The 27,502-nt window shown below is 44.5% G+C and overlaps 1 long non-coding RNA gene across 1 annotated transcript; it reads left to right on the forward strand.

Annotated features, from left to right (window-relative positions):
- On the forward strand, window positions 1-27,502 carry LOC135116295 (uncharacterized). Its single transcript, XR_010276226.1, has 2 exons — window positions 1-226; window positions 26,975-27,502. It is a non-coding gene; the product is annotated as an uncharacterized LOC135116295 (long non-coding RNA).

Below are 27,502 nucleotides of genomic sequence, written 5' to 3' on the forward strand. Positions count from 1 at the left end.
CGGCGGTGCCAATGTGTCCGCAGCCTACCCATATAAAAAAAAAAGTAGCTTCTCTTATAAGAATAAAAAGAGGCGTTCGTGGCCAGGGACACTAGGCACTCACTGCAGCCTGAGGGACGGAGGCTGGCTGGTATTACGTTTTCCATTCCGGCGCTGCGTCACAGCGTGTAGTATTGTGAGTCTGTGGTGTGATGGCGGGACGGGTCAGGGCGCTGCTGCAGTTGCGGTATGTTAAGCTCAGTCTGTTATGTTGCTTACTGGTCATTGATCCTTTATTTTTAGTATGTTTAATGTTATTTCAGTACGTGTGGTAGTATAAAATTATTGTAAGTCTAGTGATTGAGGTGGTGAGCAGATAAATAATGAACCTGCCGCTGGCAGCACATGAATTAGGAATCCTTAATAATTTCTTGCATTTCAGGTTAGTTTCATGCTGGTTTGGTCTTTAATATTAAATACAGAATACAGTAGTTAAGAACAAGCGAACAAATAGCGGTAAAGAATGAACGAGATGACAAGTATGGCGGAGGCCGGGGCGAGCGAAGCACTTGTTACGTGGGCACGTGCGTGTTTGGCCGTGTTGTTGCCCTAGCCTTGTCACTAGGTATCATTAAACTCTTAAGAAATAGACCCAAGGACCACAGTCATTAAGGAGGAAAAAAAGAAACAATAGCGAGAGTAGAGGCTAAGGGAGACCGGGAAGGGGGATAAAAGCGTGAGTGGGGAGGGGGGGCGGAATTAGCCCTTGTTACCTCCGTATGTGGCGGTGCTGTGACAAGCCCACGCAACTTGAATCTATTACCTAATTGCTACTTAACCTCTACGATCACTGAGTAGTGGTAACATTAGACTCGTCCTGATATGGTGGGGGCGGGGATACCTGCAGGGACCTATGGCGGATTCTCACGTAAGCGGTTTGGAAATGAGATTTTGTGGTGCCCGGTAACTCAGCATGGCCTAGAAGAGTGCAAGGCCCCCACGACTCCCAGCTCTTTAAAATCATAGCAGCGCTCGTCATTTCTTTACTAATTAACTTTCTGACTGCCTTGATATTCCCTCAAGTTCAAAATAATGGTCTAGTTCAGCTTGCGTATAATTTTGAAAGGCATCACGAACATGAGGTGTGATGGGTAGTAGTAGTCTCAATTCCTGTGGTTATATTGTTCTCATTAAAAGCAGCTCTGATTCCTTAAGGTAAGAAGGCAAAGCGTCACTGCCTGTCAAACCGTTAATAATGAGATAGCCTCGTCACCGCTAATAGTGACGCGCGGCACACTGTAAGGTCTGACTCATTCCTGAATGTTCTAAAGGTCTGGATTAGATTTTAACACGTGTTTTGAATAAATTCTGCTGTCTGTCCTTTCTGTAATAAAAAAATAAAGAAAAATCAGGTTAGCAAACGAGTATTCGGTGGCATACAAGGCTGCGTTCACCTCCGTTTTCTATGGCCACGAGCCTCCCTGCAGTACTCCTCGCCTGGCCCAGCTGCTCCCGTGGCCTTTCCTAATAACGTCTCAACGAAGCGTCGGACAAGGATATGACTTTGGCAGTGGATGTCTGAAACCCAGACCTGACTGGCAGAATTATGCTTTGGTGGCAAATGTGGATAATTAAGGCATTTATGAGAGCGGATTTATGGTAAACTAAGGTGAAATTGAGGCACGTAGCGAGACTAGCTGTTGTCACGATACATGCCCGCCCACCATTCAGGTCATGACGTCGATGTGACGTTTGACTATGACGTAGCAGTAATCACAGACCCAACAAGCAATTCTGTCTTTATGCAAGCTGCTTCAGATCCAGTGCCTCGGGGTTACTCATATTTCTGAGCTGCGCCTGATATTGTGAGTGACTGTACGTCCCTCCAGGTTCCCTTGTAGTACCGAGTATATGCATCGGCCTCACTGATATTGTGAGACAGAATTGCCAGTTGGGTCGGTAACTACTACTACGTCATAGTTAAATGTCACCCACGTCACGACCTGAATGGTGGGCGGGTCATAACGAGTATTTCACCTTAGTTTACTATAAATTCGCTCTTTAAAATGGCTTAATCATCCACATTTGCCACAAAAGCATAGTTTTGCCAGTCAGGTCGGTCTCAAACATCCACTGCTAAAGACACATCCTTGTCCAACGCTTTGTTAAGACGTTTTATATATATATATATATATATATATATATATATATATATATATATATATATATATATATATATATATATATATATATATATATATATATATATAAAGTTGGACACTGCCCCTGAAATCCTTAGTAGTACTGTACTATGTATATGTTACGGAGTTCCAGTGTGGTTATGTCATCATATTGGTACTCTATACAAGTCACGTTGTAGCAAATAAGACATTAACTTTTTTTTTCTCTCACACCCGCTACTCTTCTGCCTGTTTCCCTACCGAGAATTCTCTCTCCCCCTTCACCCTTTCTCTCTCTCCCTTCCACCCCCCCCCCTCTCTCTCTCTCTCTCTCTCTCTCTCTCTCTCTCTCTCTCTCTCTCTCTCTCTCTCTCTCTCTCTCTCTCTCTCTCTCTCTCTCTCTCTCTCTCTCTCTCTCTCTCTCTCTCTCATATTTTACCTATATTGCCTTCTAACACGAGTAAGAAAATGAAATAGCCTCCGTCCTGAAGTGCACAACCCGCGTGGCATGAAGACAAAAAACCGCCTTTCAGAAATCAGAAATATTAACTTCTTTTCCTGGCAGGCTTGCATATTTTTCTCATTATGCAAAATAGGAGAGACTTTGAAGATTCAATATTTTTCTTTGGAACCTTATTTTCCTTCCATAATTAGAACCTGAAACAAGGCCTGGCACACACACACACACACACACACACACACACACACACACACACACACACACATGGTATATGACAAGCACACACTTTTCCCGTCTCCCTTTTTTCCTTTTTTTTTTTTTTTTCCTAATTGATGTCGCTGCTGGGGAATCTGTCTCCATTTTTCGAGACAAAGCAATGCCGTTCACTGGTAATTGACATCGTTTGGGTGATTACGCCGCGAAACTTTGGTCATTATGGAAATAACTTGGCAGTATCTTTAGAGTATTACCATTTTATAAAACACTCCCGCTGTGTGTGTGTGTGTGTGTGTGTGTGGGGAGGGGATTATTATTGGCATTGTTTTTACTTTTTTTTTTCCATAGCATAGCGGTGGTGGCAGTAGTGGCAATAATACTGATGAAGATAATAAAGTTGACAGTAGTATCGGTAGTGGTGGTGGTGATGGTGGTGTTAGTAGGACCAATAGTAGTAGTAGTAGTAGCAACAGTCTAGTAGTTGTAGTATTAGCATTATGTTCACAGTTCAGCACTAAACAGTAGTATCATTATATTCATAGTCCATCACTAAACATAATGAAGTATTAATATTGTAATCGTCGTCGTATTTATATTAAACAAGTAGGCGATGCTGCCACTGATTTGGTACGCTGTCATGGTGAAACAAACATACGTATTTACAGTAGATTTTTAAACGGCAATTTTCTATATAGGTAATAAAAATTAATGTGAATAATGAATTTGGTTATATGATATATGAATAAAAAGTACTTAAATAAAAAGAAATGACGAAGGGTTATCTGGTGGAAGATGTCCGTGACTCGACAGGAAATGTAAGGGAGAAGGTGAACATTACTTTTCATTATAAGTGATGTGCAGGACACGCAGGTCAGGCTTAATGTATCTGTGGTCCCGTGAATCAGTGAGAGTGACGCCGCGCTGAGTTAACTCTTCACCTGCACACGTGTTAGGAATGGCGCCCCTGCACGCTGCTCTTTACCTCTAGACGCCAAGTAAATACTGACTATAAAACAACATAATGGTAGGGAATGTTGCGTTTTGTTTATCCGGGAGTATTTTTTTACCTCTATTATTTAAGGCGAAATGTGATGCTGCGTGGAGTGGGGCGGCGTGGAGATGGAGGTGGAGGCGCTGAGCAGCAGCAGCAGCAGTGAGGCGGAGGGTAGAAGGGACGAACGTTATGCATTTGAGTCACATGGTTATAAAGTTGAATCTTTCGTACTTCTTTCTCACCGGTTCGTTCGTCTGTCGCTCGGGTCTAAATCTGTCTCGAATTTAACTCGACTTTTTACTTCATGTTTTATTTACACAGAGAATTTAAGCGTCAGCTTCATGTTCCCCGCGCACTGTTTGTGTTGTTGCTGAATGATTAACACGAGAACCTCGGCCATGCATTGAGTGAATGAAGCAAACAAAACGATATCTGACGTGTGCTATCTGTCATGACGCCTTCACCACCACCACCGCCCCGTTAGGAACCACAGTATTAACGTTCACCCCTCTCCGGGATCCTCACCCTTGCGTTACTCTGGCCGAGCGCCGAAGGTACCTGAAGCACTCCTCAGCTTCGCTTGAGTCGCCGGTCAAATATAGCACCAAACTTTTAAGCAGGTTTCCGGGGCTGGCGGGATCGGGAGAACTCAACCTCCCAGGATTTTATCTTGAGGTATGTGGCCGCCGGCGTCCCGGGAGAGGGCTGCTTCAAAGGGTCTTCATCGCGGGCCAAAAGTTAAAATTTGTGTTGGCCATGATAGAGTGAGAGGCTGTACGTGGGCAAGGCGAGGCTTGTACCCCGACAGTCAGTCTACCTTACACTGTAAACAGCTGTGTGTGTGTGCGTGTGTGTGTGTGTGTGTGTGTGTGCGCACAGGTGTGTACAGGTCGAGGATAAGGCGGCTTAAAACTTGAGGCTGAAGTGGCTTATCTCTCCTTAACGTGGCTTAACGAGAGATCTGATTCAGGTCGTGCCGGGCGGCAGGGAGCTGCAGGGCGCCTCGATGCCGTGCCACCACCCAGGGCAGGCGCCTGCTGACGTGGGCGCTGCAGCTCGTGGGAATTGTTTCAACGAGAAAGTTTTTTTTTCTGTAACAGGCTGAATGGGGTCCATATTTCAGTGTGGATACCCGTGTTCGTAGTCCGCGCTGTAAGACACAACTATTGGGCGCTGGGCGAGCTTTTTTTTTTTCCAGTTTCCAGCGTGTAGTATCCCGGCACAGGGCCACTCGATCAGGCCAGTGAGTAATTACCCCGCGCGTGTGCCCGAGTGGAAGAGTGATGGGGATTTATTTCATATCTCATACCTGTCTCCTCCCATGCCATGTTCAATAACTCTCTCTCTCTCTCTCTCTCTCTCTCTCTCTCTCTCTCTCTCTCTCTCTCTCTCTCTCTCTCTCTCTCTCTCTCTCTCTCTCTCTCTCTCTCTCTCTCTCTCTCTCTCTCTCTCTCTCTCTCTCTATATATATATATATACACATACATAAATACATACAATCAATAACCGGGCCGCGGGGTGCTGTGCTGTCGATGGGGAGAAATATGTGTATTTCGCTGTGGTATAAATTTTTCATATCCGCATTTCCACTCGTTACTACTCGCTACAGAAGCCTGGTGGTGGCGCGGCTTGTTAGGAAATGAACCCCTTTCCTCTTCTCCCCCTCGCCTGTGCCCCCCCGCGTCCCTCGCCCTCCAGCTGGCGGCGCCCTCCTCTCATCTCACCTCACCACACCTCTGTTTTAGCTTAATGAAGGATTTTACGACGGGAAAGAAAATGGAGGAAGAGTCGTGGGAGTTCTTTCAGCTGTATAATTAAATGATTCCCAAACACATTATTATTTTTCTACTTCGAAATTTCACGCGGATTGGCGAGCACTTTCCTCCCTCCTCTCTCTCCTCACCCCTCCCCTCTACCTTCCCCCCATTCCCCTTTCTCTCCCCCTCCCTCTTCCTCTCCTTCCTCCTCTCCTCTGCGCCGCGCCATGGGAAATTTTCCCCCTCCGAGGCAGCACGCGTCAGCTTACAGATGGTAATTATTAGTGAGCATTTACCTGCCTTGGGGAAGGTGCGGTGCCTCCCTTGGCGTCTTGTATGTATGTTGGTATATATATGTATGTATATAGTATGACGAATGTGCTACGTGTATGTGTATGCTTGTATATAGCGGATTGGTGTGTGTGTGTGTGTGCGTGTGTATGTATGTGTGCGTGCGTGCGTGTGCGTGGATGCATGACACTTAGATATGTGCCAAGCAGGAGGCAGGTAGACAAGCAAGCAGGGATAGGAGATAATTAATTAGGTAGATGCTCCACCTTGAAATTATATATAAAAGTGAATTTAGAAGCACAATGGAGGACTCACTGATAACAGTATTGTGAGGAAATCCGAATTGTAGTTAAATTATATCTTATTCATTTATATCTTTATTCTTGTTATTATACATTCTCACCTTTAGAAAGCAAGAACATGAGAACGCCTCCTTTACCTCTTTTCTGCTGCCTTCCACTGCCTTTTGCTTTCCCGAAGAGAGAGAGAGAGAGAGAGAGAGAGAGAGAGAGAGAGAGAGAGAGAGAGAGAGAGAGAGAGAGAGAGAGAGAGAGAGATGGGGTAGGGGGTGGGAGGGAGGGAGGGAGGGAGGGAGGGAGGGAGGGAGGGAGGGAGGGAGGGAGGGAGAGTGGTAAGGGGAAGGTGGGCAGGAGGGAGTATACTTGCGGGTTGGTGGTGGTCAGGCCGCAGTCGTGTTAAAAATATCTGCTTCCTTGCCTTGCCTGAAAGATTTTTTTTAGTGTGTGTGTGTGTGTGTGTGTGTGTGTGTGTGTGTGTGTGTGTGTGTGTGTGTGTGTGTGTTTGCTTGCTTGCTTGCTTTTAATAGTCGGTGAGCATTATAGACGTACAACTAGCGTATTATGATACAGCAATGATACCAAGAGATGATGATGATGATGATGGTGATACGGATAGTGACAATGACATCATCAGCAAGACAAGTGAATATAAACCTTAATTGACAATCTTTTCAAACACACCATGACAAATGACAACTTAACGCAGAAATTCCAGGTTAATGCAGCGAGGATAAAGCCGTCACTCGATTAATCTGCGTCATCTCAAATGAACCCAAATATTTGCATTTGAGGTATCTGAAATGTTTCATAGCGCCATTCCACGAGTGTTTCTTAACGAATAAATGATCTGTTGCTTGTTCTTGTGTATTCTTTTTATGACATGATTGTGCACTTTGGAATATTTGAGATGCCACTGAGGGGAAGGCACAGATGGAGACAAAGACGTGCGTACAGATAGACAGGAGAGAAGAGACAGCAACGAAAAGGTAAATATATATAGGGACAGACATACAGTAATAGACATACGGACGTGCAGACAGATGGATAGAATGTCAGAGGGCAACAGAAAGATGGAGATATAGAGGCAGGCAGCCATAGAGAAAGACCGTAAAAAAAAAGACAGACAGACAGCCATAGATAAATACTATATCATCTTTTTTTTTTTTAGTTTATCGTTTTTGTTCATTTTATCAAAAAAATTTACCTCTGGTCTGGTGTGTTTTTGCTTTATTGTTCTTGGCATGGTTCATGTTAATTTGGATTCATGAAATTATTGTTATTATTATTATTATTATTATTATTATTATTATTATTATTATTATTATTATTATTATCATCATCATCATCATCATTGTCAGATACAGGCAAATAAACTCACCTGCCAATCTCTGAGAAATAGCCTGATGCAGACACAGTATAGATACAGATAAGTATACAAGCGTTCATACAGACAGATGGACAGGTGTATGCAACAAGAGAGAGAGAGAGAGAGAGAGAGAGAGAGAGAGAGAGAGAGAGAGAGAGAGAGAGAGAGAGAGAGAGAGGGGGGTAGCAGATAGTATAATCAAGACAGGCAGAGAGAGACAGGGAGGTAGACAAGCGGGTTGGTAATCACGCAAGCAGGCAGACAGACGGACGTAATCAGGCAGACAGCGGGCCGGGCGGGCGGGATGAGGCCGAGTGATACCGTCAGGCGCTACACCATCGGCTCGGCAACACGGATCTGTATAAACAAGCCTTCGCGTGCCAGACGGGCCTCCCTCGCGCTGCATTTACACGAGGGAAATTTATGCGGCCATGAATCTGGGTTGGTGTTGGGTAAGCACAGCGCCAGTAGCTAATCCATAACCTCCGCCGCCGCCTTTACCTCTTTTCCCTCGCGAATTCTCAGTGCGTGTGTGTCCATATTACATTTGCGCCTCAGCACCTGTCCTCCCCTTTCCCCGAGCTGTCGCTTCAGTGGATGGACGCGGCTAATATGTATCACACGGGGTCGTCACTTGGTATTCGCTTCGATGGTCCCTCCAGCTGTCTCCGGCCGTCCCTTCCTGCCCTGCCTCTTGTTCCTCCTCCTTCACCCCCTGCTCTCCTTGTCCTCTAGTCCTTGCCTGCCGCCTCTCTGTCATGCTGTAACCTCTTATTCACGCTGGAAATGTAAAGAACTTAAGGAGTGACTTATTTCGTTAGAGGAATGAGTGTTTAGTGGAGTTCCTGAGGGTTTTCTTATCTCACTTCAGGTTGATTTCATGTTACCTTGGCGAAACACGATGAGAGAGTTGTGCATGACTGGTGTGCAGGAGTGAAGGACGTGGGAGGGAAGTGTGGTGATGAAAATTGGTAATGGGATGTAGGGAATAGGTGTGTGTGTGTGTGTGTGTGTGTGTGTGTGTGTGTGTGTGTGTGTGTGTGTGTGCGCGCTTCTGTTTCTGCTTGGCTCTTTGTATGTATGCTTTTGTGTATGTCTGCTTGTCTTTGTGTGTGTGTGTGTGTGTGCAGAGAGAGAGAGAGAGAGAGAGAGAGAGAGAGAGAGAGAGAGAGAGAGAGAGAGAGAGAGAGAGAGAGAGAGAGAGAGAGAGAGAAGCGGTAAAATCACTGTAGAGGCACAAAATTAAACAACATGAACAGAGTGAGGGAGACACACGGGACTGGAACTCTCCATCTCTCAAGACCATCGTCCCATCACTCCTCTCCGTGTCGCCGTTCAGCGCAGCACACACCTCTTCCACACCCACGCGCGTCTGCCCAATAAATACCCGGCCTGATGCGTGCACAGCAATATTTGTCTGTTGCATTTCACCTGCCGGGCTGAAAAATTTTGATTATTCGTAAATGACTTGTATTTTTTTAGTGGTGTTTTATGTTGTGTTATAAACGTCAGTTGGAATTATGAGTATCACCAGATTTTCCTTTGTATATTTCGCTAACCTACTATTAAGTTAGGAAATATTGATACTAAAGTCAAGGATTAACTTCATATAATATATATATATATATATTTTTTTTCCCTCCACGATTTCAATAACTTTATTAACGAAATTCAAACAGTGGAGGTCACAGCACATTATTCCTCCACATTCCTGAATTTTCCCGAAGGATCTGTATGAAAAATCGAGGCCATTTTCGTTCAACTTAATGAATTTAGGATATTTTAGCACATTTTTTCCAGCGGGTGGTGTACTAGATCAGAGGGCGCGGACGTCTCATTACTTCATTATGTCATTAGTGGCTCCAAAACACTGTGCGCCGGCTGATTTAGGTGATAATGCGGGTATTTAAGTATTCATTAGCGGTAAAATTCTTATAATTCATAGTCGCCAACACTCTTTTCGATAATTTTACGGCCAGATACAACTGCTAATTAGGGAAGTCCCGGTACCACCCCTCTCCTCCCAGTACTCCAGCCCCTCTCTCCCTCCTTCCTTTCCCCTCACTCCCTCTCCCCTTCCCTGGTCTCATCTTGGCTGGTACATCATCGGTAATGACGCGGCCAACTCAAAACATTAGGTGTGTTTTCTCTGTTTTTCATCCTTGCCTCCTCTTGCTCACTTTATTGTGTGTGTGTGTGTGTGTGTGTGTGTGTGTGTGTGTGTGTGTGTGGTAAGGGGAATGAAATGGGTTTGAATGGTGTGTAGTTGTGGATTGTGATGGGAATGATGTTGGGCTGTGTGTGTGTGTGTGTGTGTTTGCTTTTGTTGTAATTGTAAAATAGTTGAGTCATTGTAGCACAACAAATATGGCGCTGATGAGGGTTTTGAGAGAGCGCTGCCTCTCCCACCATGCAAATTTCGTTGATGTTAACAGCGTGTATGTGCGTGTGTGCGCTTGTATTTGCGTGTGTGCGTGCAGGACGACACTAATGAATAACAAAATAAAAAAGTCAATGAAAATAGGTATGGACAAGCAAGTTTATTTAGTTTTTTACACATTGCCTGAAGCTCAACACAATAACGTGCGTGGCGCAAAAAGGTTACAATAAATTCGATGAATTAAGACCTCTTTGATAAATTGGCGGACTGTACCAACGCGTGTACATTGGAGTAAATGGATAGATGGATGAATGAATAGATAGGGTGATGTATAGATAGAGTGGGAGTCAGGGGCAATACGCAGATCACAAGCAACGACGTGCAATTGTTTTTTCATCAAATATTGTGCGCCATTTAATGTATCACCCTCCCGTCACGCGGCACTGACACACTCACCGGCATAAACATGACACACCACGCCATTAATTTAATTCATCCGTTCAGTTTTTTTTTTTTTTTTTTTTTTTTTTTTTTTTTTTTTTTTTTGTTAAACTGACTTTTTCATTTAGTCGGACAGTTTGTCAGTCGTTTATTTGTCAATTAACATACTCCTCGTGTAATTACGTCTGTCATTTACTTAAGGATATTTGAGCCTTATGAGATGACAACCAGACTGAGGTTCTGCAGGTTCTCACTTCGATTTTTTTTTCTTATACAAGTGATTTTATTTTTTTTAGTGAGATAGTTTAATAGTTTGTGCATTGTTTATTTGTCAACTAACGTACTCATCGTGTGTTTATGCGTGTAGTTTACTTAATATTTAGCCTTTGAGTCAGTGAACACCGAGACTTGAGGTTGTTCAGGTCCTCCGTTGAACTTTTTCTTTTTAGTACAACATTTTAATTCACTCACCTTATCTCTTGTTAATTGTCATTTACTTACTATTTAACCTCTGAGTCACTGAACACCTAGCCTCGGGTTCTCCAGGTCCTCTGTTACGTGGGGTTTTTAAATCTGAAGTATTCCCAAGTAAGCCAAGGCAGCACCGGGGTTGGCTGGCGGGACTCGCTCATATCCCGCACAAAAGCTTCGCAATTAACGCAGCCACGACTCTTCCTGCCGCTTTTGGGCGAACTGTGAACGTAAAGTGTGCTCTTTGTCCCCTCACCAGGTCCTTTCTCTCTCTCTCTCTCTCTCTCTCTCTCTCTCTCTCTCTCTCTCTCTCTCTCTCTCTCTCTCTCTCTCTCTCTCTCTCTCTCTCTCTCTCTCTCTCTCTCTCTCTCCCTCTCTCACACCGAGACTTAATATTTCCGTATCTCTCCATACCACACTTTTCCTAGACCTTCAACAATCTTCTTTTCCAATTGCTTTATCATTGTGCACTTGAATTTACCTCGTTTCCCATATTACCTTTCTCTAATTCATTGTCTTTCTCTAAGTTTTTTTTTTCAGACATCTAGCATTTTTCCTCTCTTTACACCATCTCTTTTCCTCTCTTCCTTCCCTTTGTCCTTCATTCATCTGTCAGCCTAAGTCCTGTGTTCTATAGCATTTCGTTACCTCATCTAGCATTTTCCTAACCATATCTTCCCTTTTTACAACACTTTATCCTTGAAACTACCACTTACTTTACTTTTCTTGGACATTCAACCCTTTCCTTCACGTTTTTCCTCACCTTGAACACTTCCCGTCTTCGTTCTTTCTCTCTCTCTCTCTCTCTCTCCCTCTTCAGTGTTATATTCCCAAACTTAACCTGTTTCCTTTCTTTCCCCAGACCTTTAACACATCGCCCACATTCTTCCTCCCTCTCCCCTAATGGTCTATTCCCTAACCTTCACCTTCCCATTTCTGCCTCTTGTTTTCCCTAATTCTTAAACACTCTCCCTTACCTCTCCCTCTAATTTTGTATCCCCAACATTCTCCCTTTTCATTTTTCTCCCTTGACCTTTAACTTTAATTTAAACCTTCGCTGCCCATGTTTCTCTAACGTTGTTCCAGTATACTCTTCACTCTTTCCTAGAACTTAACATTTCCTGTTTCCCTTTTTCTGTATCTCTTAATGCTTTGTCGTCGTTTTTTCCTCTTTACAACATCTCTTTTCCTCTCTTCCTTCCCTTTGTCCTTCATTCATCTATCAGCCTAAGTCCTGTGTTCTATAGTATTTCGTTACCTCATAAGTATTTCCAAAGACCACAGAGATGATTAGTGTGTTCAAACTATCATTAGAACGACACAAACTTCCCTTAAAACCCAAACACCTTCAATTTCTACGTAAAAGAAAATGGAAATAAGAATAAATGCCTTCAAATTCACGACTTGGGTGAATTTTGCATGACTCATTATAATTTCATATGAATCTTACTCTCAGGTGGAAGTGCAGTTGCGTTTTCGTATTTATCGATGAGAGTTGATGGGTAGTGAAGGGTTAGGGAAACGCTGTGTGCGAGCAGTTGGCCCAAGACCTTGTTTAAAGAGATTCAAGGGACCTCCAAACCTGAATTGATTATTATTCTTTTATTTTATGGGAGGCAATTATCGAACCTTTTTATTTTCCTGAATGTGTTTTCCTCTTTGGGTTGTCCTCCCTTGTATATGAAAAAAAAGGCTCCTCAAATACATATTCTCCCTCTGGTCCAATTCATCCCTGGTTCCGCCATGCCTGCAGCTATCATACAAATTAAACAACCATGTAAACAATTCAAAACGCTAATAACAATACAATATTGCCGTGTACTTTGCCGGAATCTCTTATGAACTTGTGATGGAAGTGGCAATTCATACAAATGTAGCCCTGCTCGTCGCCTCCCGCTGCTCCCGCCAACCCGCTCAGCACAAGGAGAGGTTGCGCCTCGCCGTGAATGTGTCGTAATGTGAAATGAAGACATAAAAATCCGAAAAGAATAAGAAAATATGCACTTAGTTCCGTCTGGACTTCCTGGACGTGTCTTGTTCTCTGTAGTAGCGGCAAATAGAGGCGTTGTAATAGAGTAATGGTAGCGTGGTAGTGAAGTAATAGTTTCTGAAATGACGTCAAGATTGCCTGTGTAAATACTTTCTTGTGTGTGTGTGTGTGTGTGTGTGTGTGTTATTCAGGCAATTCTCTTGTGTTCTTGAGCAGCAGCAGCCTCATGGTGGGTAACACAGGTAGTAGCAGCAGCTGTAGTAATACCGGCAGTACTAACAGTAATAGTAACCGTTGCGTCCTTAGTAAGACTGCTGCTTCGGGACAAAAAATGTGCGTAATCGCCGTGTACCCGAGGGACGCCCGTGCTGCCGCGGGAGGAGGTCTGCTGATGGCCCGTGTAAAGAGGATGCAGGAATAGGGTGGAATTATCACGTGAGAACCTCAATTACAGCGTTTTAAAGTGCTGTGTGTTTCTCAAGAATTGTACCATTATTCCTCGGGCAAATGTGATGATGTGCATTGCTATTTCTGGTTCATTTATAGGATGGAACCGTCACGTGAGAACCCAATTACAGTGTTAAAATGCTGTATGTGTCTTAAGATGCGGAGCAGGTTTAATTATACGACTATTCTTCAACCAAATGTGGTGCATATTGTATTATTTCCGGTTCCTTTCTAGCGTGGAATCATGACGTGAGGACCCCAATTACTCGCACAGTGATGAAGTGCCGTGTGCTCCTCAGAGTTGAAACAGGCGGAACTACTCGTATACGATTATTCTTCAGCCAAATAAGATGATTTGTATTGTCGTTTCAAGCTCATTTATAGGGTGGAATCATGACGTGAGAACCAAGATTGTACTGTGATAACTTGCTATATATTTCTCAGAGACGGATGTATACGATAATTCCTCAGCCCAATGTGACGGTGCGTATTGTGTTACTTCAATTATTTCAGCTTCATTTATAAAGTGGAATCATCACGCGAGAACCCCAATTGCCCTGCGTGAAACTGCGATATATTTGTGAGACCAAGCCATACTGCTATTCTTCAGCTGAACGCGATGGTGACTATTGTATTATTTCAAGCTCATCTTCTATAATTCTTCTCGTCGCCGCCGCTGTTTCGTACCCTATAACTGGAAGGGTTTCGTCTCCTCACTAATATAATATGATCAAATAGCAAAACCCCGTCATATTACCTCGCTGTAAGGTTACCCCGGGGATTTGTCCTTTTTGTATCTTATTTTTAGATGGCGGCGAAGGAGGAGGAAGAAAACACCACATCTTTATATTTCTTCCAAGGAGGAGCGAGCGAAGGAGCAAGCCAGCGAGGGAGGGACGGACCGACCTGAGCCTCAATTTCGCAGGGAAGGAAAGGCCCACTATTTTATAATGAGTAATACCCCCACATGTTTATGGCAGCCGTGCATCACCCCTCATGACTGTCCTGTAATCCCGCCCACAATTACTCATCCATCACGACCCTAAGACGACACACCTGCCCGCCTCGCCCACTCTGCTAACTCGTGGTCGTACCCTCGCGTGCCTGACGGTCGTGCGCGGGTATTTCTCACTGAGCATGTTTGAGTAAGATTACCCGGTGGCGTATTTTTAACCACTTGGTGTAATCCTGGGCTGGTGATGTGCTGGAGGAAGGAGAGAGGAAGGGCGGTGGTGAAGACAGGCGAGGCGGAATGCGAGGGAAGATGGGAATAAAAGGGAAAGGAGGAAGTAAAAGGAAGGAGTGAGAGAGAGGGAGAGAGTAATAATATGGAGGAGGAAGAGGAGGAGGAGGAGGAGGAAGGTGATGATCATGAGACAACTTTAATTAGTAGCCGTCTTGTGTACTGAGAGAGAGAGAGAGAGAGAGAGAGAGAGAGAGAGAGAGAGAGAGAGAGAGAGAGAGAGAGAGAGAGAGAGAGAGAGAGAGAGAGAGACTTGGAAAGTAAGGAAGGACCAGGACTCTTCTCTCATCCTTTAACACTCCATCCTTCTGATTCCTTCTCTGAGCTCCTTAATCCTTCTGCCCACGCCCTTATCCTCTCTCTCTCTCTCTCTCTCTCTCTCTCTCTCTCTCTCTCTCTCTCTCTCTCTCTCTCTCTCTCTCTCTCTCTCTCTCTCTCTCTCTCTCTCTCTCTCTCTCATCATGTACATATTCAAATAACATTCATGCAAAACCAGCAGTGACAAGCACGTGAGGGTTGCCTTTTGCTGTGAGGTGCTTTCAGTCTCCACCGCCGCCAATGTACCGACAAAAGCGGCTTAGAATTCAATCTTTCCTCGAGGGTGCTTGTGACACGGAGCTCTCTGCCTCTTTTCAACCCCAGTGCTGGTCAGTAAGGAAATCCTGGTAACTTTGGTGCTGTGGCGGGTCTTTGGGTTTCTTCAGTGGCTGAGATGAATGCTCACTTACCTCAGTAGTCTCAGTAGTCAAGGAGGTGGAAATGATCACGGGGGATAAGGTAAAGGAGGAGGAAGGACGCCAGCAAGGTAGATCCATGCAGTGTTTCTACGTGTGCTTTTTCTTAGTTTTTTTCTTTTTTTGTCTCATTTTTCGTTCTGGTCTCCGTTCATTCTCTCCTTGCATTCCATCCATCTTCGTCTGATTTTCCACGCTTTCTTCCTCCCTGGACACACCATTCATTTTCTTCATTCTCTCCTCGCCGCCTCCCACTTGGTCATTTTATCAATCTCTTTTTCATTCTCCTTATCGCAGCTGCCACATATTTTTTCGTGTATCTTTTTCTTCGCTTCAATTTCCTTTCCTTGCTTCTACCTAAGTTTTCACCTCGCCAGCTTCTTTGGATGTTCAGTGAAGCTTACGTTTTTTTTCCTTTTCTCGTAAATCGCATTGTTGATCCTTCCAGCCCTATATATTTTGTCCTTTTTCCTTTTTCCTTCGTCAGACTCTTGTGTTCTTTGTGATTCTGCTTGGAAACTCTCTGACCTCGGCACCCCAGCGTCATTCAGCGCAATCGAAGTGAGCCGAATATCCCCAGAGCGAATATATGAAGACTAAATCCTGACGTATCGCTACAGACCGGGATTCCGTATGTAAATTGACCAAGACTTCGTCCACTGCGAAGGAGAAGGCTTTCTTTTTATCCGAGGGAACTTCCTCTCTCCTGCCTTCCTTCCTTGCCTTCTTTCCTCACTCTCCTTCCTACCTGCTGCTACTCCCACACGCTAACAATTCTCTCTCTCTCTCTCTCTCTCTCTCTCTCTCTCTCTCTCTCTCTCTCTCTCTCTCTCTCTCTCTCAGTGTTACCTTACTTTTTGCTCTGATTGGACTTTACTTCTTTTCTCTCCCTCTCACCGCTCGCTCGCTCGCTACTTTCTTGCTCCCTTTCTGCACTGAAGCTCATTTCCTCTTTCGCTCTCTCTCATATTCTTTTTATCCCCCTTATATTCCCCTCACTACCAGACTCTCTTTTTCCCCTTTTATTCGCCTTTTATCACCTCCCAGACACACCCCCTCTCTTTATCTTATCTTTTGTTTCCTTGGTGAACTGTGGGCCGTGTTCCGTCGCTCCGCCAACACTGCGCATCCCTGGTTAATTGTTCCATAGTGAGGGTTGAGGTGCGAATGCTTTGTTTCTCTCGTAAAGGCTGTATTATAAGACCCCAAAGATGATTAGATAGATTTTTACTTATGTTTTTTTTTCCATTGACGATGCAGAATCCTTGTTAAACTATCAATACGAAGCGTTATTCTCTCAGACTACTTTTAATTGCTCAAGGGATGATTAATCGGTTTCTCACGGATGTTTTTTACCACTCATGATGCTGAATCCGTATCAGAGTATCACTACAATCATGAAAATACTCTTGAAAACCATGATAGTTGACGGGAGAATCTTTTAAGAGTGATGAAGCAGAATCCTTGCCAAACTATAACCGGAATCATGAAAGCTCCCTTGAAAACCTTAATAATTTCCACTGGATCCTGTTAAAAGCTTAAATAAGAGACCAGAACGTTGAGGAATATGGGAGTACGTCTGCCAATACTTATCACGAGGTAATATTGCAGAACACTTGGTCGCTGTTTCCCTCACAGCGTGGCGTGTTTTGCATGGAGATTAGGCCGCGATTCATAGAGGCGAAGTCAGGCAGACGTGGTGTGGAGGGCGCTTCTTGCCCGCCAGTGTTGTGTGTCTCGGGCTTCCCTTGCTACCTCTTTATTATGGTTATCATGTATAGTTACCTGCTTTGGTTTCTATTTTCTTTGTTGTTATTCTTGTTCTTATCCTCTTAGCTGAAAATGTGTTGGTAGAATAAACTACAACAGATGTTAGTGCCGTGTGTCTCTTATTGTTATCATAAATAGTTTTTGTATGCATTTCCTTATCTCTTCTTTCGTTATTCATGGTCTTGTCTTAGCTAAAATGTTTGTGTTGATAGAATAAGTTACAGCAGATAATGTTTTCTTTTGCTGCCTCGACTTTTTTTTATCATTGCTATCATTAATAGTTATCTTTTTGTTTTGGATTTTCTTTTCTTGTTTTTTCCTGTTCTTGTGTTCATAGCTTGAAACATCTCATTGTTGATATAATAAGCTACAGCAGAAAATGTTAGTTCATCACTGATCAATTATTTCCCAGATCATCAATACAAATACCTTGCACCTCTTACTCGCGATGAAAGTTAACATTAACCTAAAATTTACTTGAAGAAGAGTTCGTTCATAAAAATAAGAGGTTGTATATATCTGCTTTGCTTTCCGTTACTAGTTTTCTGGTGTTTGCATTCTAGTATCGTTACATTGCACGACTTTGATCATGAGTTAAATTTCACCAAGTTTATCTTCAGTACCACGCCACTAATTCGATTCTATTCTTGGCACCATTATATGCCCTCGTGAAGGCTTTACAAAAATCTGAATACTCATGCACTGCTATTGTATTTCTATCAACTCTTTTCTGAAGCTTGCAAATCACCTTCAGTACTGAAATGTTAAAGGTATACAGCTGTTTTATCTTTTCCCCGTGTTAAGTATTATTCTTTTTGTCAGGTTTTGTTAGAGAAAACACACAAGAAAAGTGGCTGAGGCAAGTGTGAGAACTGCCTGGCCCTTATCCTTATAGAATACACCTGTATCTTTTTGTCTGTGCTAAGTATTCTCTTTGCTTGCTTCATAAGAGACAAATTACTAAGGAAAGGCAGCAGGGACAAATGTTGGGACTGCGAGGGCTGCCTATCTATTACCTTTATGGATTACAGCTATTAATGTTTTATCTATACCACGTATTGTCTTTGCTGTCTTCATTATAAAGTACTAAGGAAAGGCAACATGTTACCTTCATAATAGAAATAACACGAAAAAAAGGCAGCAGAGACAAATGTGGGGACTACGAGGACTGCCTGCTTATTACCCTTATAGATACTGAACGTTTAAAAGCCCACAACTGTTTATTCCCAAGTATTTCCATCGTTACTTTCGTTGTAGAGAGAGCGAGCGCCAAGGAAGGGTGCCGGGGACAAATGTGAGGACTGCCTACCCATCACCCTTATAGATCGTGAATGTTCCTCCTTCGTCATGCGGGAACAGCACATGCCTTCACCTGTGCTGGGGTGTGAGTGTCCCGCTCCTCGCTCCTCACGTAATGTATGCACGACACTCCATTACACTGCACCACGGGAGAGGAACAATAACGCCGCCCCGTGTAGGTGTGTGTAGTGTAATGAAGTGTTGTGCATTCCGGCTCACCTTCACGCGGACCTGTAGGCTTTGTGTCACCTGCCTCTGTCCTTCCCTGTCTCTTGGGTCTCCTGTCTCCTGTCTCCTGGGTCCTGTCTCCTGTCCACTTGCGTTTGTCCTTTTTTTATTGTATTTTTTCTTTCCTCATTATTATTTTTCTCATTCTTTTTTTTTCCATCTGATTTTCTTTTTCTTCCAGTTTGTCCTCTTCCTCCTCCTCTCCTTTTGCTGTTGTTCTTGTTTTCCTTCGCCGTCGTCGTCGTCGTCCCCGTTGTTGTTGTTGTTGTTATCATCATAATTTATCATCGTTATTAGTAATAATAATTAGTAGTAGGAGTTGTAACAAGAAAAATAATAGTAATAGCAGCAGCAGCAGCAGCAACAGTAGTATTATAGTAATAGTAGTAGTAGTAGTAGTAGTAGTAGTAGTAGTAGTAGTAGTAGTAGTAGTTATTTTTCTCCTCCTTTTCCCTGCCATTCCCAGCAGACGCAGGAGTAGTTAGTGTAGGGCAATGTAATCAGACAGTCTAGGAAGAAGCTGAAGGTCTGTTGCTGTTTGTTATCCTTTGTAATCCTCTGTAATCCTCCTCCTCCTCCTCCTCCTCCTCCTCCTCCTCCTCCTCCTGTCTCTTCTGCTGCTGCCCTTCTCCTCCTCCTTCACTGACAGTACTGTTAAATTCGTAATGCTAGACTAGATTCGTGTGTTTGACTTATAAGTTTGGTATTCATTCTCTCTCTCTCTCTCTCTCTCTCTCTCTCTCTCTCTCTCTCTCTCTCTCTCTCTCTCCTCTCTCTCTCTCTCTCTCTCTCTCTCTCTCTCTCTCTCTCTCTCTCTGACACAGTCGCTCACGGTCGCCCGGAGTAACTGATTCGCGTGCCCATCGCTCACTCGGGCAGCGTTTAGCATGGCAATAAGACGAGGCGAGGACGGAGCCTTTGTGCGCCGGGTAGTCGTTGCTCACGCCTGCTTCCCCCCCGAGTGGTTGATGCACAGTGCAATCACCATAAGGCAGCCAGTCCCCGCGATGCTGCCAGCCCGCCTCTGTACCCTGTAGCCTCGTTCACGGAGGGATGAGTGACTGTTTTCCTTTATTTGTGTCCGGGCGTAGGCTAACTGTTGTCTCTGTGTGTGTGTGTGTGTGTGTGTGTGTGTGTGTGTGTGTGTGTGTGTGTGTGTGTGTGTGTGTGTGTGTGTGTGTGTGTGCTGTTGCCAGACAAACACTTCTTCCTATTATATTGTTTGTCTCTCTGTCTGTGTCTGTCTGTCTGTCTGTCTCGCTACTCTATGTGCTGTTAAGAAAGAACGAATAGTTGTGTTGTTTTGTGTCTCTAGGTGACCATTTTGTGTTGGAAGTCCGAGTGTTTGGTCCTTTGTATGGTGTGGAGGTCATAGGAATGTGTACATTTTTTTGTCAATATATATATATATATATATATATATATATATATATATATATATATATATATATATATATATATATATATATATATATATATATATATATATATATATATATATATATATATATATATATAATATTTTTTTTTTTTTTTTTTTTGTACGTGTTTCTTTAATGTGTTTGATAGGTTAAGGAAAACTGAGGATCGTTTTGTTGATGTTATAGGGCATAGCTTGCTTAAAAACAATGAAAAGGACGTCATATCTGTTCTGGTCAGCTGTTCACATTAGTAGCGAGACAGCAAGTCAGAATCACGCTGCTTCTGTTCCTCCGCCACTAGCCGGCCTGAATCAGTTGGCGGTCTGGTCGGCGGTCGTAATCCCGCTTGGAAATGGACGAATGTAACCACAAACTGTGTCGGCTCGTAACTTGTCTCTTCCCGCCTCCGTTAGTCGCGCTGGCTCCTCCCGATCGCGCTCCGTTAAAGGATCGCCGTAACTCGCGGCCATCTCGACGTGTTTACGATTGAAAGGGGTGTTATTAAAGAGAATATAAAAGGTACAGTGCGAAAAAGAATGCATTATTATTACTGGATAATTGTGAAGTCAGTTATTACACACGTGATTTGTTTATTAAATTATTAAATGCGCAAAGTTTTGTCGAGATTTATAGAGAAATTCCAATGTGCCAATAACCGTGCAACAGCCGGCGATTTGATTCAAAAGTGCAGCCAAGCCGACGAGCCACACAATGAACAGAGTCGGCCCGGCCATCATCAATTCCAGCAGCAGGAGGGAGCACACAATTTAATTTTGAGCCTTGACGGGGAAGCTGTGGAGGGACACGGATCAAAATATACAAACATGTGAGCCCAATTTTTGCCAGGGTGGTGTGGGGCTGGTGGCGGCGGCGGTGGTGGCGGCTGAGGCGGTGGCGGTGGCGGTGGCAGTGGCGGTGGCGGCGGAAACAGGTCGCGAGTGTGTGTCCCTGAGTCCGACGCGTTTTTACGTATTTTTTATTGTCCAGAAGTTTGGCGTGAGGCGCGACTCTTGATAGGAGGCGGCGAGACGCGGGAGACGGCTGCGTCGCCTCCAGGAGAACAGTGAAGGCCGAGGGGCAGAAATGAGACGGCCGAGAACAGAGGCTGATGCCGAGAATTTCACGCTCAGTCGAAACTTTTCAGGTTTTCGGGGTTTTAGTCGAAATTGTTAAGGGGTCTTGACCATACGGCGGCGCTCCGACAGCCGGCAGGACAGCCAACCAACCACCCGGGAGACACCAACAGGGGGCGAGGGAGGGGGAGGGTGGATAAAAAGGAGGTGCAGCGAGGGTTGGGAGGAAGCAATAAAGAATGAACGGGGGGGAAAAAAATAGTACGCTTGGCAATAAAGGAGAAATTGATGCGGGCGAAGGACAATATGCTTGACAGGAGAGTCTTCAGAGGCGCACGCTGAGGAATTATAGAAGGAAGGAGGATCATCTCATGCCAACTTCCTTGAGATCGAATCCTCTAAATCAGGAACTCCAGTGCCAGATTAGTTACATTTCTGTTCACTCACTCTCTCCTTCTTTCTCCTTTTTCTCTTTCTTCCTTCTCCCTCTATCTCCCTTCCTCCCCCAACTTCCTTCCTTTTCCCCTTCTTCCCTCGCCCTTTCACTTCTCCGTCTCCTTCACTCTTCTCTAACTTTTCTTAACCTTTTCATTTCTTTCTGGTTCCTCTTTCATCTCCATCTCTCGTTTCACCTTCTCCTCCCTCATATCTCCTTTTTTCCTCTTGATTTTCCTTCTGTTTCCCCTTTCCTTTCTTCTTCCCTACTTCTCTCGCACCCTTCCCCTTCCTCAGCCCTTCCTCCTCCTCATACTCTATTCTTTTTAATTTTCCCTTCTTCTTACTCCTTTCTCTCCCTTCCTCTACTTCCCTCACCCTCCCTCGCCCGGCCTCCTTCCTCTTCTCCCTCTCCCATCTCCACCCTTCCTTTTCCTACCTCTCCCTCCCTTATGCTTTTCTTCATTTCCCTCCCTCTCCCATCCCCATTTCGCTCCCTCTCCTATCCTCGTTCTTCCTCTTCCTCTTCATCGTTTTCTTCCTTCATCACCCTTCTTCATGCCTCCCTTTCACTCCCATCATCACTTCCCTCCCTCTCCTGATCTCTCATTTCCCTCCCTCTCCAATCCTCGTCCTTCCTCTTCTCCCTCTTCCTTCGTCACCCTTTCTCTCTCTCCCAGTCTCTAGAGTCTTCTTCCTCTGTCACCTTTCGCTCTGTATCCACGTTTCTCTGTCCCCAAGCTGACCTCCGCCTCCCCTTCCCTCTTCGTCTGTCTACCTCCTGGTCTCCTCACTCCTTCTATCCCCGTCTCTGTCTCCTTCATGGTCTGCCCGTCCCTCCCGTGCCGGCGTGCGAGGCTGCAAGGTCCGGGTCTGGCGGTGGCAGAGTCTTTCCCAACTCCTCCCTGATCGACAGTCGCCGTCCTATTTCACCTTATCTGGCTTCCGCGTTCCATCCCGCCAAGTCCAGAGAGTTCATATAAACCAAAGTGACTGATGCTTTTCGATACCAGACCTTCGTTAAAGATGGCGGCGCCTCCAGACCAAACTTCGTGATGGTCTGTAACTATGACCTCGTGTTTTCTCTCAAAGTCACGAAGGAATGTTTTATGTAAAGGATGCAGTGTTGCTCCTTCCTGCTTGTGCTCGCCTTGTCTCGTCTTGGCGTGCGTGGTCTGCTGGAAGGAAAAAGGAAGGTGATGGTAGTGTGACTTGTGTGATCGTCTGTGTTGTTAGGGTTGTTTAGTAGTGTAAATAGCGTGGAATACTAAACGGGTAGCTGACAGAGGTGGAAGTGTGTGTGTGTGTGTGTGTGTCGTAGTGGTATTGAAGAGGGTGGGGGTGCGATGTGTGTGTGAAAGGTTAACCACTTACTTAGGTGTTATGTATCTTGTGTTGTAGACTTGCAGAACTCAGGCAGGAAAAAAAATAACTGCGAATATAACTATAAAAACTTGCCTTTTATGAAATATTGTTTAAGTTTTAATTTTAAAGTAATATTTAGCTTTTACCTCCTTTATTTGCATGTTACTCGTATTATAATTTTACATTGAAAACAAATAGTATTACTGATTACTTGGCATAATTTATTGATGTATTTTAAGATAAGCACATATATAAAAATTTCCAACACCATGACATTTCCTCCCGAGGCCACGCTTGGGTGGTCAGGGCTGTTGCAGCAAACACTGGCCACTTTGGCTGAAGCGGCCGCCGCATCTTTGTTTATCCTGAACCAGAAACCAAATACAGGCACCATTTCTCCATTGTCCATAACTTCCTTTCATGTCTATGGTCCGTTTTGCATTCCAGATTTCCATTCTCCACCTGACCCTCCGCCGCCGCGCTCCATTTTTCCTCCCTGCATAGTCCTCTTTCTCCCCCTATGTCATCTTTTATCTACGGCATTTTTTGCACCCATAACTGCCTTGATCTTTCCCTTTATCACATTCCCATCTCTCCCCCCGAATCCATATGAGTTCCAGCCTCTTTTTTTTTGTTTCTCCCTCTGTTTACTTTTCTTATTTCCCCCTTTCCCTCTCGTCCGAAATAATCACTGAAAAGGCCAGAAACTCTGTGGCGGCGTGGTTGGAGAGTGGGCGAGGGACAGCTAGAGAGAGACCGTTAGATGGAGGCTGGCGAGGTAGTGGGAGGCTGAGTATTTGTCAGTAGGCGAGGCGGTCCAGGAGGGCATGAGGGTGCGTGCCAATGCTTGACGGCAAGGCAAACGAGTGCTCAGTGTTTTGTCCATGGGCGATGTTATACGCTCGGCATGGCGGCGAAACTTTTAAATTGGTAGTTCTTTGTCGCCAAAAGTTTGCCCGAAATGGAGGGAGTGTGGCGCGCGACGCAAATGTCTCTGTAAAAAGGATGTTTTCTTGTAGCTCTCCTGGTCGGGTTTCTCTGTGACGCAACTGCTGGAGGTACCTTAATGTTTTCTTTATTGCGACATATGACATTTTGGTGAGTACCTAGACGCTGTTTGCCTGGAGGCGTCTTTGATATAAGCAGAGGAGTGAGTTTGCTGTAATGCGATTCTCATTCAAAACACGAGCCTGAGCATAAGATTCATGTATGTATTATGCGGCGAGTTTGGTTGTTTGGGCGAGAGTGTCCCGAGGCGGCGAGAGGGAAGGTGAGGAATGCTTGGGTTGGGAAGTGACAGACACCTGGCTAAGGGTGAAATGAAGAATGCTTGCTGTTACTTGTATTGCTGCCGCTGCTTCTATTTGTACCTATGTTGCCTCATCCAGTGCTGTCATTGCCAGGGCTTTTGCTCCTTAATTACTCATTATAATAGTCTTAATTATGACGTAATAATAATGATACTACTACTACTACTACTACTACTACTACTACTACTACTACTACTACTACTACTACTACTACTACTACTACTACTACTACTACTACTACTACTACTACTACTAATTAAGTTCTCTGTGTACTAGTCTATCTGTCCTCCTCTCTATCCGTCTATACGCTTGCCTGTTTGCTCATTCTCTCTCTCTCTCTCTCTCTCTCTCTCTCTCTCTCTCTCTCTCTCTCTCTCTCCTCACCTCGGTAAACTATTTCCTCAAGATAAACCCTTCAGGAGACAGCACGGGAAGAGAATACGAAGGTCGGTATAACTTGGCCCAAAACTTTTCCCCTTTTGTCACTTGAGTTTGATCAGAAGCGAGCAAATTATTATTTTTACGTGGCAGTGAAGTTGCCATTAACTTCCAACTTTTGTGGAAAATTTCTCTCCTATATTTCGCTAATACTATAAGTTTGCGGTGGACGCCTTGATCTCTGCCTCGTTCCTGCCTCCTCGCGGCTTCATCTCCAGACGCAGAGCCGCGGGGAGACCAAATATTAATCCCCACGTGCGCTGGAGTAATACAGGCTCATTATCTGCTGAAATGTGACCAAAGTTCTTATATTCCTGTTATCTAGTACCAGACATACTAAAGATTATTACATTTACCGCAAGTACTAACCTAAGCTACTCGTAACCTAACCTAACCTATCCCATCCCGTTGTGTGGTTGGATTTGCTTAGTTTGGCAAGTGTCACCGTGTACCTATTGATTAAAAGTTCTCACCGTTATCTAGTACCCAACATATTACATCTTATAATAATCGTAAGTAATTTTCCGTATGTGCTTGGATTTGCTTAGCTTGGCAAGTGTCACCGTGTGCCGATTGATTAAAGCTGAGTTTAAGTGACCAGAGAAGTGAAAACACACACTTGGCTGCACTGGTGGCCCTCATATGGCGGCGCTGCTCTCCTGGTTATTGGCTGGAAGGGTTCCTGCATCCCTCTGTGCCCTCGGTGGCGAGGAAAGTGCGCGAGACTCCTGCAGAAGGGGAAGAGTTGGGGTGCCTCACGCTTCTCTGCCTCTAGGTACGATTGCTGCCTCCTTAGTCCAGGGCCTTCCCACACTCCGCTGGCGAGTCCCCGCCCGTGAATAGAGAGAGAGAGAGAGAGAGAGAGAGAGAGAGAGAGAGAGAGAGAGAGAGAGAGAGAGAGAGAGAGAGAGAGAGAGAGAGAGAGAGAGAGAGAGAGAGAGAGAGAGAGAGAGATCTGAGACATTCCACTGGGTAAGCTTCATAACTCCTCATTGTCTTCCTGGTGGAGAGAGAGAGAGAGAGAGAGAGAGAGAGAGAGAGAGAGAGAGAGAGAGAGAGAGAGAGAGAGAGAGAGAGAGAGAGAGAGAGAGAGAGAGAGAGAGAGAGAGACGTGAGGAAGTTCTAGGTATAAAGATGCTTGTGTATACTCGAAATTCTTGTCTTCAGTGTGTGTGTGTGTGTGTGTGTGTGTGTGTGTGTGTGTGTGTGTGTGTGTGTGTGTGTGTGTGTGTGTGTGTATTCAACCCCTACCAGGCCACATAATATTGCACATGGTGGCCACGGTCAGCCGTGAGAGGCGATATCCCTGTGTACACCCTTCCCGCCACCCCGGATATTAGAGATCAGGAAGTCGCCAGCATCCCCCTTCGTGTGTGTGTGTGTGTGTGTGTGTGTGTGTGTGTGTGTGTGTGTGTGTGTGTAATTAGCAACAAGAACAATAAGAAGGAGCAAAATTTCTAGAAGTAAAAAATGGTTCTCTTTAATTATCTCGTTTATAAGTGTGATGTGAATGAGTGGGCAGTAAATAAGACAGAATAACGAGGCTGTGCTTGTTGTGGCCATTCTTACCGAGTGGAGATTAATACGATGTTATATTTCAGTTCGTATAGTTATCTGTATTACTTTTTGTGTACGTGGCTTTGAGAAATGTGGTGCTAGTAAAAATATGTATGGTAAAAATGTATGATTTATTCGTAATCTGTCTTTTACTAAAGGTTCACCATTGGTATGAAAACCTTAATTGATGTATGAGTGTCATGTTTTTATAGTGGTGATGAATGTGCTCCGCCTGAAAAAAAAAAAAAAAAATGGATCTCATGCCGTCAATTAATAATTTGTAATGGGTGATTTTTCCTCATCAGTCACTTTATTTATTTTCATGTATTGGTGGTCAGATTCATGGCTTTATTTATGTGTATGCCTTTTCATCCATCCCATAAGTATTGTTTGAGTATTTTCTTGCTAAAAGTGTTTATATATTCCTTTGCAATATTTGTCTTTCCAGTTAACTGCGTATCACATTAGTTGGCAATCCATTTTCGTCTTCTTTCAGTAGATGTATTTCATATTAATTTTGTCCTTTTTCTAGCGTATACCTTGGCGTGGCCCTGGAGATCATGCAGGATAGGAAGTAATGAGAAATAACCTGTCTGTGGGGAAGGGGAGAAGCACTGACGCATCCTCCATTCCATCTTCCTTCCTTTCCCTCACTTTCTTGTAGCCTCTTATTCACTCCACTCTCCTGTCCCCTCCTTCCCCCCCCCTCCTTTCTCGGGCTTTTACATTCCTCCTCCTCCTCCCGGTGTGCCTCAAGACGCCTTCCCGGTCTCCTCCTGGACTTTCGAGGATCTTCAGTTACTCACTCTAGTTTTCTTTCTCCTCCACAGGGTGCGCGTTCCTCACCTACTCCACGCGAGAGGCCGCACTCAACGCACAGAACGCACTACACGAGAAACGCACTCTTCCTGGGGTGAGTACCGCCTTTCCCAACCTGTAAGAGGCTCCTTTGGGCTTCATGTGTTCTCTCTCCGCTGCTTGCATGTGTACGTGTTTCAGAAGCGTCGTTCATCAAGGATCGGCGTACATCAGACTCAGGAAACAGGCTGCGTTTACATTTTTTATACTTGATTTGTGGAAAGATTTGGTTTATCGCAGGCCGGCTCGTATGTGGCGCCCCGTGATAGCCTCGTCTCCGGCGTGGCTGAGGCGCCTTTGTCCCGCTCTTCTATTGCCTTGGGCGCATTGCTCCGGGGGGCATCGTTCATTGAAGTTTAAGTTTAAAGCCTTCCCGCGTTCTTTCAACTTAAAGGGTCAAGAAAGGAAGAAGCTGGAAACGCATTTTTGGGACTTTGTTCAAATACTGCTACTACTGAGTCCGCCTTCCTCTTTTTGACTACTACTACTACTACTACTAC

The sequence above is a fragment of the Scylla paramamosain genome, chromosome 31, assembly GCF_035594125.1.
Source record: "Scylla paramamosain isolate STU-SP2022 chromosome 31, ASM3559412v1, whole genome shotgun sequence".
In the NCBI taxonomy this organism is placed as follows: Eukaryota; Metazoa; Arthropoda; class Malacostraca; order Decapoda; family Portunidae; genus Scylla; species Scylla paramamosain.